This window comes from Sciurus carolinensis, chromosome 3 (genome assembly GCF_902686445.1).
Source record: "Sciurus carolinensis chromosome 3, mSciCar1.2, whole genome shotgun sequence".
NCBI classification, from domain to species: domain Eukaryota; kingdom Metazoa; phylum Chordata; class Mammalia; order Rodentia; family Sciuridae; genus Sciurus; species Sciurus carolinensis.
Window position 1 is genome coordinate 162594254 of NC_062215.1, and position 17068 is coordinate 162611321.

The 17068-nt window shown below is 43.1% G+C and overlaps 1 non-coding gene across 1 annotated transcript; it reads left to right on the forward strand.

The window, feature by feature from the left end:
• The first annotated feature begins 14852 nt into the window (after positions 1-14852).
• On the forward strand, positions 14853-14926 carry Trnag-acc (transfer RNA glycine (anticodon ACC)). The gene has a single exon. It is a non-coding gene; the product is annotated as a tRNA-Gly (tRNA).
• Positions 14927-17068: the final 2142 nt, after the last annotated feature.

The window sequence follows — 17068 nt, forward strand, 5'->3', positions numbered from 1 at the left end:
TTTTCTCCCACTCTGCCACCACCTCTTCGAAATTCGCAGGTTGTGCGTGAAGTCCGGAGAAGGGTGCCAATGGTGGAGGGGGTAATGAAAGGAGGGGAAAAAAAGAGAAAAAGGAAAAAAAAAAAAAAAAAAAAAAAAAAAAAAAAAAAAAAGAAAATGCCCACACGGCTTTGCAGCTCTTTCCTAGCTCTTTCCCCCCCGGCAGAAGTTTCCAAAGAGACTGCGGGCTCCGGTCGAACAGGCGCTTTTAAATAGACGGCCCCTGGCTGCCAGCCAGTTTGTAGCTGCAATTTGAGCTCCCCAACACCCAACCCAGGCAAGGATGCCAAGGAGCTTTGCAGCACAAACTCACACGGGGTGGGGGTGGGGAGAGGCCTTCTAGACACACGGGGGCTCCCCTTCCCTCCCTGAACAGCGCAGCGCCCTCCTCCCCCCGGAATGTAAGAAAGGGGCTTTGGGGGACAAGCTGGGGCTGCTGAGAAGGGGAGGAGGTGGAGGGGCAAGTGGAAGAGAAAATTCTTTGGAGCAGAGTGAACACAATGAGAGTGACTAGGTGTCCCCTCCCTCCTGCCCCTTAGCCAAGACACGGGGCTGGAGAAAGATGCATTTTCTTATTAGCCAATTGGATATATATCGTGCCCAAGAAGTTCTTCTCAAGCTTTGGAAAACTACTGTCTGCGAGTATCTAAGTTACTATGTAAGGTGTGTGTGTGTGTGTGTGTGTGTGTGTGTGTGTTGTGTTTGGGGGACCAGTAGTGTACAATTACCAGTGATGGGTGGTGAGCTGAGTTTAAAAAAAAAAAAAAAAAAAAAAAAGGAAGAAAGAAAAAGAAAGGAAACCTGAATCTCCCCCACCCCCTGCCAAATAGTCTAGGAATGGGGTTTCTTTTTCTGGTGGGGTGACTGTCCTTGGTCATATGGTCAAGAAGTGGCCACTTTCCTTCAGGTACATTGTTGGTCAGGGAGTTGTGTGTATGTGTGTGCTCATGCTGTGTGCACCTTGGATGAATGTCCAATGGCATTGTGGGGGAATAGTGAGTTGCAGAGACCCCACTTTGGAGGAGATGCTGCTAAGTCTGTAAAACTTGCCTGGTGCCCTAAGATGTCCTCGTGTGGACTTTTTAGATGGAAGGAAGGCATATTGGAGTGATACCCACTCTCCACGCTGTTTTAAAGAGGTATTTCTGTTGGGCAGAACCATTCCTGAAGGAAGTGGGTGCCAGACCAGGGGACACCCTATCTAAGACTAGTGGGTGCAAATAGACACATTCCAGGGATGTAAGATGACAGGCCACTGGACCTGCTCAGAAGAGATCCTGACAGCAAACTTTTTGTGCCACTTGAAACTTCAGCCAGTCCATCAGGAACTGCAGTCCCCTTCTTTTCTTAGGAAAATGAAAGAAAACTAAAGCCCTGATAGAAAGAAGGTGACTTTTTCTGAAATTGACATGATAGGTGGGCTATGGAAGACAGAGGCAGGTCAGAAGGAGATGACCAAGGGGCACTGCCCCATTTGGGAGTATTTGTGGTGGGGCTGTTACCTATTTTACCTTTCTCTTTTCTCCCTTTTAAAGTTCTCTAACCCTCCTTTGGAGAAGGGGCTGCATTTCATGAAGTTTGCCACTAGAATGCACCCTTATCTGTGATAAGAATTCTTTCTGGTGGATTGCTTTTAAAAAAATATTTCTCTAGCTAGTTCAGTTCGGGAACATCTCACTTGATGCCGTTCACATCCCCAGATCCTGATCTCTCTTCTCACTTATCTATTTGCCGAAAGGCACATTTTAAAACAAGCCTCAAGTTTCAAGTTGTGCTTTTGCTCTATTGCCAAAGGAGTTCTAGGCGTTGGCTGGGAGAGGGAGGAGGAACTGTGTGATGATTAAATTAAAAAATTAGCGAGGCTGGTTCCAATTGCTTCTCCCTTCTGTCTGGAGTCTTGGGAAGCAGAGAGCAAATTAATATTCAAAAATTTGGTTAAAGTATTTTAGAAGTGAGGGAGATCATGTGTTATTTTCTCATTTGTGTCAAGTTCAGACTAGAAAAACAGTGCATGGTGTGTGATCCATTTCTGCATGACCCTAGCAGCTCAGCTCACCAGGGGTGCACTGGTAGCATTTGAGATGAATGAGCAAATTGGGGCATCCTTTGCAAGGAATGCAAGTTGCCTAGTTCCAGACACCCTGCATTCCCAGAAGTTGGCATCAAGTGACACCTCTTTTTGTATGACCCATTTCCAGTGGTTGTAAAATACAATTTGTGAGGACAGGTAAAAGGAAGAAGGGACGATTTACAGAGAAGTTGAGAAGGGTAGAGAGAAGGAAGAAGAGTGTTGCAGTATTTGAGTTGCAACACAGGAGGTTGGCCTGATATGTTGCACTATCCAAGTCTGCAACACCAGGCAACGATGGAAAAAGGGCTCAGTCTTAGTACCCAGATCTGAGGAAAAGAGCTTTGTTCAGGAGAGATGGAGCACTTGTCTCAGAGGAAGCTGCATCTGTTTACTGCGTATAACACTGTCTTTTATATCCTTGCAGTTAAGCAAGCCATACATCTTGAAGGTTAAGCCTTGTGTAAGCAGTTACTAGCCTATTTTTCAAACTATGGGTTGGTTACAGGAAGAAAAAATCACAGCCTCACAGGCTGCAGAACATTCTGTTCACAGAACACAGAAGAGAAGATGGGGCCCTAGTCCCTGAGGATCCCATTTGGTGCCTCTGTCTTTCAACAGAATGCCATTTAGGCCTCCTTCCAGGGGACAGGGCCCACAAAGAGAAGGTGGTGGGAGCTGGTTCTTAAGGGACAGTGGGGGTCTGGGAAGAGATTACTCTGCTTAAGACTGTCAGTGATAAGCCACTTACCTTTTAAATTTTTATCGATATGTGATAATTCTGCATGAGTAGGATTCATTGTGATATACTCACACATGCATCTAGCATACATTGGTCTGTTTCACTTCCCTGGACTTTTTCTTTACCTCCTCTCCTGCCTCCCCTGATCCCCATCCTCTACTCTAATGGTCTGTCTTAGCATGTTCTCTTGTTCCATCCATTTTCCTGCAAGTGATGCAATTTCATTTTTTTATGGCTGAGTAAAACTCCATTGTGTGTGTGTGTGTGTGTGTGTGTGTGTGTGTGTGTGCATGAGTGCATGTCTATAGCACTTCCTTTACCCATTCATCTGTTGACAGGCACCTAGGTTTCTTCCATAACCTGTAAGCTACAGTTCTTTATTTCCCCTTCCAAATGGGTTTAGGTATAGAAAGAATTCAGAGACTAGAGCGGCTGTCCAAGGACCCAAGTGAAGGCTTCCCAAAGACACAAGAGAAAGAAGAATTCTTGACATCCTGAGATGGTCTAGAGTGATTTTGTCTAAAGATAGGGGACTGGTAGGGTGGGTCCAGAAGTAATATACATCAGTGGAGGGGGAAGGTGTGGGGTGGTGTGGGTTGCCTGCAAGTCTCTGTGGATTCCATTCCTCCTCTCCTCCATTCTGAAGTCCTAGGACTGTTCACAAACACCTTTAGAAGATTGTTTCTGGAAAACAAGAAGTTTGCATCAATGAGTTTCACTGGGAAGGGCTCATTGAGTCTGCCAGTTACTAATGTCAGAGGCCGGTGCCCGGTGCCCTCTCTAGATACCTCGGTGCCTGGTGCCCTCTCTAGATACCTGCTCTGCTACTGTTTCATTTTTGCAGCCATGAACTTTCCTATTATGGCACAGATTGGCTCCTATATCTTTTAGCCATATCTTTCTTGGAGATGTAGGAATTTAAATATCATCCTCTTGTATCCTGTTTCCCCAGAGATCACTCCTCCCTTTCTTTAAAAGATGAACTCCCAATTAAAACCAAGTTTCAAGAAATGGGACTGAATCAAAGATTTGTGATCTTTATCTAGACCATTGGTTTCAGGGGGCGAAAGTCATTTTTATTTTATGAAGCTTGTGAGTCCCTACCTGTGGTCATTTTCTGTGCATTTCTAAGTGATTTCCTAGGTAAGGATATGCCTGATAACACAATTTAGAGAAGTTAGGCTTTTTAATAGAACACAAAATATTATAGATTCTTCTGGTTAGAAAGGAAAAGCACCACCCAAGAGGCTTTTCCTAGTCTCTTCTATATGCTGCTTTTACCACTGTCTCAGATAAGTTTATTTATACCATTGATTCATTTTCAAGACCTTGCGACATTGACTTCAGTCCCTTTCTCAGAGCCAGGACATGATGGGCATACTAATGCCACTGTCTCATCTGAGTCCCAAAAGAAGATATGATGACCTTTGAGAAAGAGCACCCAGTTCTCAGGTCCGTCCCTAGGTAAGGCAAGTTCAGCCGGGCTCAGGCCTGCAGAGGACCCTGATGACAGTTTTGTTGTAGTAACTGTGCTGAAGGCTAGGTGGCAGAATAGATACACCACTAAAAACACGCCTCCTTTCCCGAAGGGAAAGAAGTATAGAGGCTGGCAGAATCTAACAATGGGGACCGGGCCTGGGGAAAGCAAAATCGTGGCTGGAGGGCCATACTGTATAACCACACACTGTGGGTTCACGTTTGTCATCCCGGCCTTGGTGATGCCACTCACGCTATCCGGACACCGCCTGTGCTGCAAAAATCACCCAGGTCCCACAGGCAGCTGCCTTCAGCGATCCTTTCCCTGGGAGACAAGAACGGCCAATGCAGAACTTGATGATTTTGGTTTTGTCAAGGGATTTCCTGAAACTTCTCTGATGATTAGAATGAGATCTTCGGTCAAGGGCATAAACAATTTTCCTTTTTTCAGTTTTAAAATGTTAATTATAGCATATTTTGTACAAAGAACAGAAGCTAATATAACAGCTCTCCTGTTCTCTCCACACTCTTCAAATGCATGTTAACATTTTGCCAACATTACTGAAGATGTTGTTAGGAAGCAGCCCAAAGTTACAGGTAAGAACTTACCTCCTGCTCCCTCCCATCCCATCCTCTTCCCTTGGTAGCACTAGCCACTTTGATATAGCTTCATATCCTTTTTGCACAATGTTTTTCTAGGTTTTATGTGAAGTATCTTACAGAGCAAAGTTAGGATAACTTTGAGGGTCAAACCACAAGCTGCTTTAAGAGTTAAAATTTGGTAGTGGTGCTTGTTGCAGCGGTAATTTAACTAGAGTCTAAATTGACCCTAAGGCTGACTGTTAAAGGAGCAGGAGCCAACTGTGACTCAGAGTGATTTGTATCCATGTGTGAGCAGCATATAAGTTAATAGTTTTATGAATTGATGTTTAGGAGGCCCTGGAGCCCATCCAGACAGATAGGGCAGAACAGAGCGCTCCATAAATTCAGTTTCGGGCTGGAGCCCTCCTGTCTTCTTGGAGCACGGGATCTGGCGTGTTCTTGCAATGGACAGCTCGGGAGCTGTTTGAATTTTGGAGAATAAGATTAACCAGGAAAAGTGATCTGTTGTTACTTAGAAGACAGCATTGGTAGAACCAGATGTAGGAGGGAGAGAAAAGAGGTAGGTTGGGAAGTGGAATAAGAGGAAAGGGAAAGAATGTTAAGGCCTTGAGGCAGGTTTAATATGAAGTACTTGAACCTCAAAAAGGTGAAATAAAATCACAGAACTGGTGGTACCTAGGTTTCATCACAGGTCAGCAGGGAGAGGTGGTAAAAGCTGGCTTACTGCCATCAGGTCACAGGGCAAACTAGTGTGAATTAGGAAAAAATGCCCTCCTCAAGCTACTTTCTTTCTAGTCATCAGAAAGTTGTTATAAGATACAGATTTTGGATTCTTAAAATAAAAGCAAATTCCAATAGACTCTTACTGTTGGACTTAAAATATGTTAATTGTAATGTAACATGAATTTGTACAAACATACGCTTATGTCACTGTGAAATCCAACAAAAATGTAAATAAAGTCAACCAAAACTACCAACCCCAAAAATGCACAATGACAACATTACTTTAGTGTGTTGGTTGATGTCAGGCTGATGTGTTGCTGGAAATAAATCAATACTTCTTCTGTGATTATGGTTTAACTGTTAGGGTGCAAGGTTTTTAAGCTGGGCATGCACACCTTTGATGTGATTTAATTGTTCCACTACTTTTTAAACTACAGTGGAGTCCTGTCTAATGCAGTGGTTAGTTTTACTTCAATATCAAAATTAGTTATCATAAAAATTTCCTGTGAAAATTCCTTATATCACTTGCAAAATGAAACAGTACCATGAAATCTTCACTTTTCTGATGAGCCACTATGTCGCTCAGTCTTCACACAGCTTTCCCACTTTATCTCAGGATCAAGTCCACCTCTGTTCTTTCTCCCACCAGCCAATGCCAAGATCAATGCCAATGGTGGGACTTGGATCTGATGCCTTTGGATGTGGAAGATGTTTCAGAGCCAGATTAGAAGGTGGTCATTCAGATGTCCTAAAATACATTCAGTTTTCAAGATTATTAGCAAAATGAAACACGTATGCACATGTGGACACACACACACAAACCAATGCAACTTTTGGGGAGAATATATCTATAGACCATTCTAATCTGAGAAAAAAAATGGCCTAATCCTTCATTTTTTTTTTCCTGTATTATCCAGGATGACTTTGTACTCAACGACAATAGTAGTGGTATTCAGTGACCATTTCCCTGGTCCGGGATTATGAACACAAGGAACACAGACACTTGACCATGAACTCAAAGCAGGGTTCACAATTTCTCAGACCTTGAGCTATCTAGAACTCCAGGAAGTTTATCTGCAGAGATTTCACGGCAGCTCCTGGCCTGCTGTAGACCATGAACTTACTCAGGTAAACTGGGGCAATTAGTGGCTTTTAAACGGAGTCATAGCCTGTCTGCTGAGAGCTCTTTTTTAGGCTGGGTACACCTGACAGGCTGAGATACGGAGTTTTCATACAACTGAGTGATGAGTTTGGGACAAAACCACAAATTAAACAGCAAATTAAAACAAATCACATGAACAGTGGGTACTCTTATGGCTGGTGTGTGTGTGTGTGTGTGTGTGTGTGTGTGTGTGTGCATCAGAGGTTGCATACAGAGAGGTCATGGGGCTAGAATTGGCTACCAATTTGTTGCTAAGCAAGGAGGCAGGAGGTACTGTATATGGCACAAACATCATGACTTACTAGTTCCTTCTGCTTGCATAGACTTAGAACAAGTTTGACCACCAAGTAGGGGACGGAAGCATCTTATCAAGCCAACCAAGAGACAACTATTTGGAGCAAGAAGTGAAAGACTTAGAGAAGAAAGGTGTGGATTTATCCAGTTGGAATAGATTGAATGTGGAGGGTGGGTTTCCTTGAACCCTGAGCTTTGAAGACCACTGTCCTATTTTGATCAAAGCAAAAACCTTGAGCAAGTTGTTTATCTTTCTTCGGGTTCAATGTATTCTTCTGTAAAATGGATATGATACATATTAATAGGTTGTGAGGGTTCAATGAAATAATCTGTAAATCATTAAGCACAACACCTATTATGTAGTGTATTTGTTAACATTGCCATAAAAAAAAATTCCAAACTGAGTAGCTTAAGCAATGGAAGAAAATTGTCTCATGGTTCTTGAGGCCAGAAGTCCAAGATCAAGGTATCAGCAGATCCAGATTTGCTTCAGGGCTCTCTTCAAGCTGGCTGGTTTGTGGCAGCATAAGCCCAATGTTCATGTGGCATTCTTTATAAATGGGGGTCCACATTTTCCTTTTTTATAAGGATACCAGTCAGATTGGATTAAGGGTCCTCTCTTGTCCATTATGGCCTCATCTTAGCTGATTATGTCTGTAACTACACTATTGCTAAATACACAAGGACCAATTTTGAAGTGCTGGGGGTTAGGACTTCAATATACGAATTTTGGGGGGACAGAATTCAACCCATAATACATAATAATCACTCAAGTAGTTGTTATTATTATTCTTATTCACTATGTCATCACCTTTACATGAATGGGTATTTTTATAGCCAGAATTTTCAGACTTGCATCTCTAATCTCCTGATCTTTCCAGATCTAGCAAAAAAGTACCTTGAGAGTAGGCAATGTGGTGCTTGTTCACCGTGGTGTTTCTTGAGGCGTTACAATAGTAATGGGCCACAGCAGATGCTCACAGGACATTTGTGGGTAAACAAATAAAGTGTTTCTTTCTTCCTTTATTCTTTTATTTTTGTTTTTGTTTTTTTTGACTACTTAGTAGCCAGACTTTCTTGTTATCCTTTTTAGATTACCAAAATATTAAAGGCAAAAAAAAGAAAAAAAGAAACCAAATTTTCCTTTCCTTTGTTGGTGATTATTAAATCCTCCCTAATCACTGGTTTTCTGAAATCAGTTAGAAACCCAACCAGATGGGAGAGGGCAGTGGTGCTGGTCATTGTGGAGGTGAAGGGGAGTGTCTGTGTTGGGGAGAGCTGGAGTCCACTCTGGGCATTTCCTATGGCTTGATATTGGCTGGGACTGGGAGTTTGGAATAAATAGGAAGAAACCAATGAGGTCAGTCTTGGCTCTAGAGGTTCAGTTAAAGTATAAATGAAGAGCCATGGGTTTGACCAGGTATAGGGTTTATTTGGTCCTCAGAAAGGGGTGATATGAGCCAGGCATGTGGCACATACCTGTAATCTTGTCCACTCGGGAGGCCAGCCTCAGCAACTTAGCAAGGCCAACTTAGGGAGACCTTGTTTTAAAATAAAAAATAAAAAGGGACCAGGGATGTAGCACAATGGTAGTACTCTATTGGTTCAATCCCCAGAAATACACACACACACACACACACACACACACACACACACACAGGGTGATGTGTGCCCTTTTCATCTGATGCACTGACTCTCTGGTACACAAACCACAGGTCAGCACAAGGACTTGACCATCTGAACCAGAAGGTTCCTGGTCTGAAAATGTGTCAGGAGCTGCGTAAGTCTTGAACCCTGGCAGGAACTGGAATGTGAAATGCAGGGAGCCAATGGTCTGCATGATGAGAACTCCAGAGATGAATGTCATGTGTCATGTGTGTAGTGGTCTCTGGACCCAATACCCTACCCCCACAAAAGAAATGATTGAAAACCCAAACCACAATAAGAATTCCTGATTGACAGCAATCATATACATATGTATCTGTCCATCCAACTGCCTCTTTTCTCACAGCTGCAGAACAGAGGTTGCGGTGCTGGCAAGAAGCAGGAGGGAGGCAGGCTGGGTGCACCCCGGAGACACAAAGATTCAAGGAGGGAAGCTTCCACTCACTTCTGGCCTCTTTAACCTCTTGAAACCAGGAGGACAGGACCAGATCACTCTCTCCCTTCCATTTTCCCCCTTCTTTCTTTTAAAAATATTTGACTGGTTATATGAGTTTATTTTAAAAACCTTTTCACCATAGAAATTTTGAACAGACTCAAAGGTAGGCAGAATAGGACAATGAATTCCATAAGCCCATCCTTCAGCCCATCCTCCTGTGGCCTCCTGCCCCATCTACAGGGCTCTGCCTCCTGCCGTCCCACAAGCTGCATTTTAAAATACAGTTATGTGCTGCTTGATGTTTTGGTCAATGGTGTGATAATGGTCCCATAGATGATAATGGAACTGAAACGTCCCTATTGCCTAGTGACGTGGCGGCCATCCTGACATGGTGACGCCATGCGTTACTCATGCATTGGTGCTGATCTTGGGGTAGACAAGCCTGCTACACTGCCAGCTGTATACAAGGAAAGCATATGCAATTATGGACGGTGCACAGCACTAGAGAATGATCATAAATGACTAAGTGGCTGGTGTATGTATTTACTATACTTTTTATTGCTGGACTGTAGTCCTACTTATATAAAAACGTGTACTCTGAAACAGTCTGCCATGCAATGCCAGCAGCAGATTCAGACGTCTCAGGTGTATCATGTCTTCATTGGATCTTTTTCTCTTGGGCTTGATCTAATCTCATGTTTTATCCATCATATCCCTAGAATCATGGGCTTCATCATATGGATGTGCATATATACCTATGTGTATCTACATACACATGTGTGTACACCCACATGCACGTGCACATATATAGACTGGTGTGTAGTAGGCTGTACCATCTGGGTTTGTATAAATACACTCTATGGTGTTTGCACAATCACAAAATGCCTGATGTCACATTTCTCAGATGGTATCCCCCTTTTAAGGAGTACGTGACTGTATAATGAAAGCATAGCTCTTTAGCTTCAAGTATGTCATATTTATGAAGCAGTTTTCTTTTTGCACCCTAAAAATAGATCCAAACCTTCCTGAGTAATAAGTAGGGAGATAGATGATACAGCTGTCTACTAAAGGAGGAGTTCAGTAACCAAGAAAAAGGAATGTTTGAGGAAGGAGCAGTGGAGAATCAATGACTTTGAGGCCCCAGAGTTTGGACCTTTGAGAGGGTGGGGTTGATGGTCTGGACGGAGGAAGCCCTGAAGATAAAGGGGGAAAAGTAAGTGGAGAACATACCTCTGGGTGAAGCACCCTGAGCTCAGGGGAGATAGCAGGGCTGGCGTATCATCTTGGCAATATCAGCAGCAACCCCCAGAGAGGATGCACTTTGCAGAGAAGGGCCCCAGGGTCTCAGTGTAGGAGGAAAACCCAAGTTACTGCTCAAAAGGAAGAGGAGCCCCCGAGAGGTACAGAGAAAGAAGGATCTGGGGAAAAAAAGAGGTGTTGGAGTCTGAGTCCCTGCCTTCTTGAATCTAGCATTCTTCAAGAGAAGGAGGAAAGTTATAAAAATTTAACATTTACCAACTTTCCTTGAAGGCTTATGGCATGTTAGCCACCTGACATGCATTATTTTATTTAAATAGTAGTCCTAAAAGGGAGATCACATTCATCGGTTTCACTTTATAGTTGAGGAAACTGAGGCACTGACTGGCTTAAACTAGCCCAAGTTTACACAGCTAAGAACAGAGTTGGGCTGTGGCCTCAGGCAGTTTGAGTTGACAGTCTGTGCGCTTAACCAACCACGCTGTGCTCCTCTGCCAGGTTGCCTGGAGAAGCCACTACTGGTCCAGCAGGGTGAAGGACAGTCACTGGGGGCACTGGTTCAGGGGAAGTACAGTGGATGGTTGCTGAGAGCAAAAGTCAGGAGAGTCACCCCATGAGCCACCAGGAAGACCAGTCAGTCTCTGAGACTGAAAGAAGGAAGAGAGGTGTAGCTAGATGAACGACAAGGGTGGTTAGTTTTTTATTTTTATTTTAAAAATTATTAAATTTTTTTTCTTGGTACTGGGGATTAAACCTAGGAATGCTTTACCACTGAGCTACATTCCCAGATCTTTTTTTTTTGAGACAGCGTCTTGTTAAATTGCTGAGGGTCTTCCTAAGTTGCTGAGTCTGGTCTTGGACTTGCCAACCTCCTGCCTCAGCCTCCTGAGTAGCTGGGATTACAGATATGACCCACCTGCTCGGCTGTGATGGTTAACTTTATGTGTCAGCTTGACTGGGTTAAGAGAGTTGGTACCTTTCTGCTGTGTCCCTGGGGCTTTCTGGAAGAGATTAGCATTTGAGCCAGTGAACTGAGTAAAGAAGATCTGCCCTTATGAATGTGGGTAGTGTTGTCTAATCTACTGTGGAACAAAAAGAATAAGAAGGTGTTGGAAGAGTGGGCAGGATCAAAGCCATTTGAGGAGTCTAAGATACTTTTTAAAATTTTAGTAACACCTTTATAGAAATATGACCATTCATATACCATGCAATTCACTCATTTAAAGGGTACAACTCAATGAGTTTTTATTATACACATACAGTTGTATAATCATCACCATAATCAATTTTAGGACATTTTATCACCTCGATCAGAAACCTTTAGCTGTTCAGTTGTCACCTTACCATCCCCCACAGCATCCCAGTCCTAAGCAATGAATAATCTACTTTCTCTTTCTGTAGATGTGCCCATTCTGGACCTTTCCCATGAATGGAATATGATATATGATCTTTTGTTGTCTGATCTCTTTGACTTGGCATGCTGTGTCTAAGGTTCAACCATGCTGTCGAATATATCAGTATATTGCCATTTCCTTTTATGGCTGAATGATATTCTGTTATGTGGACATACTGTATTGCGTTTATTCATTTGCCTGTTGATTGAAATTTGGATTATTTCTATTTCTTGGCTATTAAGAATAATGACATTCAGTCTTTGGTTTTTTGGGATTGGCTTATTTCACTTAGCATTATATTCTCCAATTGCATCCGTTTATTTGCAAATGCCATAATATTATTCTTCTTTATAACTGAATAATATTCCATTGTGTATATATACCCTGATAAGTGGAGGATGATATATAATGGGGGTGAGGAGTGAGAGAAGAATGGAGGAACTTTAGATTATGTAGAAGGAAATGACAGGGAGGTGGGGTGTAAAAAATGGTAGAATGAGACAGACATCATTACCCTATGTACATGTATGATTATGCCAATGGTATGAATTTACATCGTGCACAACCATAGAAATGAAATGATGTACCCCATTTGTGTACAATGAATCAAAATGCAGTCTGTAAAAAATAAAAATAAAATAAAATAAAATAAAAGAATAATGACAAAACAAACATTCGTGCAGAGGTTTTTGTGTGAACATACTTTTTCATTTCTCTTGGGTGATATACCTGGGAAGAGACTGTTGGTTCATATGTAACTAACTCTATGGTTAACTTTTTGAGGAACTGCCAGACTATTTTTCAAAGTGACTACACCTTTGTGCATTCCCTGGAGCAGTATACGATGGTTCCAATTGTCTACATGCTTGCCAACATGCATCATTATCTGACTTTTTGATTTAATCATTCAACTGGGTGTGACATTATGGTCCATTGTAATTTTGATTTGCATTTGCCTGTTAAGCATCTTTTCATGTACTTACTGGCTACTCGTTTATCTCCTTTGGAAAGATGTCTACTTGGATCTATTGCCCTTTAAAAATTTTTTTGCAATTATTGACTTTCATTGGGATACTTTTTGATTATCTTCTTCCATCTGTGCATCTGTTTCATTTAGTCAGTTTCTAAAACTTTCCCAGGTGTCTGTCTACCTGCAGTAGACTCAGAGTTCTTACAAAATAGGGGAAAACTCAAAAAGTAGCAGGGACTGTTCTTTTCCACCTTTGTTAGGAAAGGCTTTCCTCCATTTTCCGTTAGGTCAACATATTTTCATCAGTGAAGAGTCACCCCAAGTCTGTCTCCCTCTTGGAAACCTCTCCTCAGTTCACAAGTATTTACTGAGCACTCACTATGTACTAGTTCTGGAGGCAGGAGCTGCAATCCAAATGTCAGATGTAATCCCTGTCCACTTAAGGGCAACCGTCTAGCAGGGAAGAGAGACAGGAACTAAAAAATACAAATTTGAAGTCAGTCAAGGTGGCCAAGGTGTGTTAAGGGGACTGCAGGTCATTACCTGCATAATGAACGTCGCAACCAGACCTTGCTTTTCAACGATCCAGGGTGTTATGGTTTAGATATCAGATGTCCCCCAAAAGTTCATTTGTGAGGTAATGCAAGAAAGGGACATTTGTTGAGGAAGGCTGCAGGTCAGGCCAAGAGACAGGCCAAGAGAGAGGTCATGAGCACAGCAAGCAGCAAAGCCATAGGGGCGGAGCTACACAGCCCTCTGGAGAGAACATCCGCATGTGATGCGCCCCAGGTGCTGCATGTGGAGCTACTGGACTTGTTTGCTCAGATGGATTTGGTCTTCCTTTGGCCCTTGTCCTTATTTCTATGCCCCTATTTCTCCCTCGTGGAATGGAAATGTTTACTCTGTGCCTTATGTATTGGATATAGGTAACTTGCTTTTGGTGTTTACAGGGACTTGTGCTGAGAGTTCTCCTTGAGTCTCAGGAGAATCTGGACTTGGATTTCTGGACAATGCTAAAACTGTTAAGACTATGGGGACTCTTAAAAATGGACTCAATATAGTTTGCACCATGAGATGGGCATGAGTTCTGGGGGGTCAGGGGTGGAATGTTATGATTTAGTGTTCTCCAAAAGCTCATGTGTGAGACAGTGCAAGAAGGTTTAGAGGAGATATGATTGGGTTATGAGAGTTTTAACACCTAACCAGTGTGTTGTTAATCCTCTGATAGGGATTGGTAACTGTCGGCAGGTAGGGTGTGACTGGTGGAGATGGGTCAGTGGGGGTGTGCCTTTGGGGAATATATTTTGTCCTTGGTGCAGAGCTTTGTTTCTTCTGCTGCTTCCTGGTGCCATGCCCCAGCTGCTTTCCTCTACCACACCCTCCGCCATGATGCTTTGCTTCATCTCAGGCCCAGAGCAATGGAGTTGGCCACCTATGGACTGAGACCTCTGAAACTGTGAGCCCCAAACAAGCTTTTCCTCCTCTAAGATTGTTCTTGTCAGGTCTTTTGGTCATAGCAGAGAAAAAGTTGACTGAAACACAGGATGGACTACAGTCAGGATGAGTTAGGGATGAGACAGAGTTAGAAACACACACACACTCACATGCAAATGGGTTTTCTCACACACCACTTACACTAAAAGGAAATGCAACAGACCACTTTCAAGTGTATGATCAAGTTAGTTTTCTATGCTATGTAATAGATTGCCACAAATGTAGGAGCTCAACAAAACACCCATTTCTTGTCTCATTTCTGGTAGGCATGGTTTAGCTGGGTCTTTTGCTGAGCTGGAATAAGTCATTGTGGACTTATTTCTGACTTTAGGGAATATCGGGGCCCCCTTTTGTAAAGCTTTCCTCGTTATGTTAGGCTTACCCTTTTGAGCAACTGAAAGTCACCTGCTCAGGGACCTTAATTGCATCTGCAAAAATCTCTTCACCTTTGCCTTATAAGGTAATAATCTCAGGAGCAATGTCCTGTAACCTCTGCCAGAGTCTAGAGGTCAAAAGCAAGTCACAGGGCTGGGGATATAGCTCAGTTGGTAGAGTGTTTGCCTACCATGCACAAAGCCCTGGGTTCAATCCCCAGCACCACAAAAGAAAAACAACAACAAAAGCAAGTCACAGGTCTCACCAATACTCCAGGGACATAGGAGCATGGATCAGCGGGGATGGGGATAATCAATAATCCTGGATTTCTGTCTCCCACAGTACTTGTCAAATCAATTCCATTTTTGTCCTCAGGTTCTCTACCAGTAAGTTAGGGCTAAACTGGAAGATTTCTAAATTCTTTTAAAATTTTTACTCTAAACTGGATGATAATGACAGTGTCAATACTAATATTAATACCAATAGTGTTAATGAAAATAACATACTAACTGATCTCTCTGTAACATTGCCCATTATATGTCAGATAATTTATTATTTTCACAAAAACAAAAAACAAACAAAAAATATTTTCAGGAATTATATCATTTAATCCTCATGACAATCCAAGAAGTAGGATCATTTGCTTCCTAAATTCCTTCAGAAAATGAGGAAATTTTCTAGGTTTGTATTGTCCAGTAGGGGAGCTGATAGGCACATGTGACTATTTAAATGAATTAAAATTAAACAGGGGTGGGGGGAAGGGAAAAAATAACAGAATGAATCAAACATTACCCTATGTAAATTTATGATTACACAAATGGTATGCCTTTACGCCATGTACAAACAGAGAAACAACATGTATTCCATTTGTTTACAATAAAAAAAATTAAACAAAATTAAAATCTGAGTTCCTCAGTGAGGCAACATTAAACAACATTATTACAGAGGCTAGGTGACATATCCAGGATTACCCAGGGGTCGTACATGATTCCTAGGCTCTGAATTCTTGGACGAGTGCTCAATCTCATGCCTGGACCCACTTGTCAAGAAAGAAAGAACATGAGAGGGGAGGAAATGTGGTTACTTTACTTTCATGATTCTCAAGTTCTGTAGTGTTTCAAAAAAGTCAGAAGAGGCCACCAGCAAAGGAAGTCAACTCTGAAGACCCCTAACCCTCTCACTTCAGCACTGGGCACTGGGCTTCACTGTGTTGTGGGAGACACAAAGAAGAGTATGTCTCCTGATTGCAGATTTCTTTGGTTTTCCACGGGAGACACACACAGCAGAACATGGCAGAAGGGTGAGTTTTTAAGAAAGGTGCAGGCCACTGGCCTTGAAGTCTTAAGGTCCACAACCAGGGGCATCCCTAGAATACACACGCTTTGATCCATGTTTTACTTCTCTGGTCATTTGAACACCCCACCCTGAGGTCTTTCTGATTGTTCTAGATGGTAAGATCCACTCCAGGAAAGAACATACAGACTCTTCACGCAGGACCAGGCTCTGACATTGGCTGACATCTGGTCAACCTCACAATAACAGAGTCTCACAGGCCGAAGAAGCTGACAGCCTTGGTGAAAAATTGGGTTTTCCACTTCTGACTTCCAGGGGTTATTCAAAGTGTGAGGGAAGTGAGGGAGGTGGGGGAGAGACATTCATGAAAATTGATGAGGAGCGTTTGGGCCAGTGCCGTCTGGAATCTGCTCCTGTCCCGAGGTTGGCCCAGCCCGTCCCAGCTCACTCTGGCGCCTTTGAAGTGCGTTACCTGGATGGTGAGCGGAGCCAGCTTGGCAGACCAGGGAGGGAAGCTGTGTGGTCTGGCAAAGAGCAGAGCAGAGGGCAGAGGGACAAGGTTGAATCTGGACTGACTCACAGCACCCCTCACGCCAGGCATGTCACCATTCGGTCCAGCTGGAAAATGAGGAAAAGGCCCAAGTCAGGCCTCACCGAGAAATCCAGATGTTCTTCACGAGGATAAACAAGTCAGTTTCCTCTCTCTCCCTCTATTTCTGTGTGTGTTTGTGGGTCTCTAGAGTGTGCGTGTGTATGTGTGTGTGTGCACACACCCCTGTTTCAGCTTTGAGCATCTCTCTTTACTTTTCTTCCTTTTCTTGGGGACCCTCTTCAGGGCTTGGTCTGTCACCGTCACAATCCTCAGGTGTAACTGGGCAGAGCCCACAGCACCCCCGCCATCGGTCCACCATTCCTGTCTGAGTTTTCTTCTAGTTCAAGTGAAATCCAGCTTTCCGCTCGGTGGTGCATCTGGGCAGGCCTCTGCCTTTTGCCCTTGACAACAGGAATGTTGGGGAGTCAGGAATAGAAAATGCTCGGGACCTGGTGAAAACTCTGCAGGGTTCTGCTTCTGTCTGT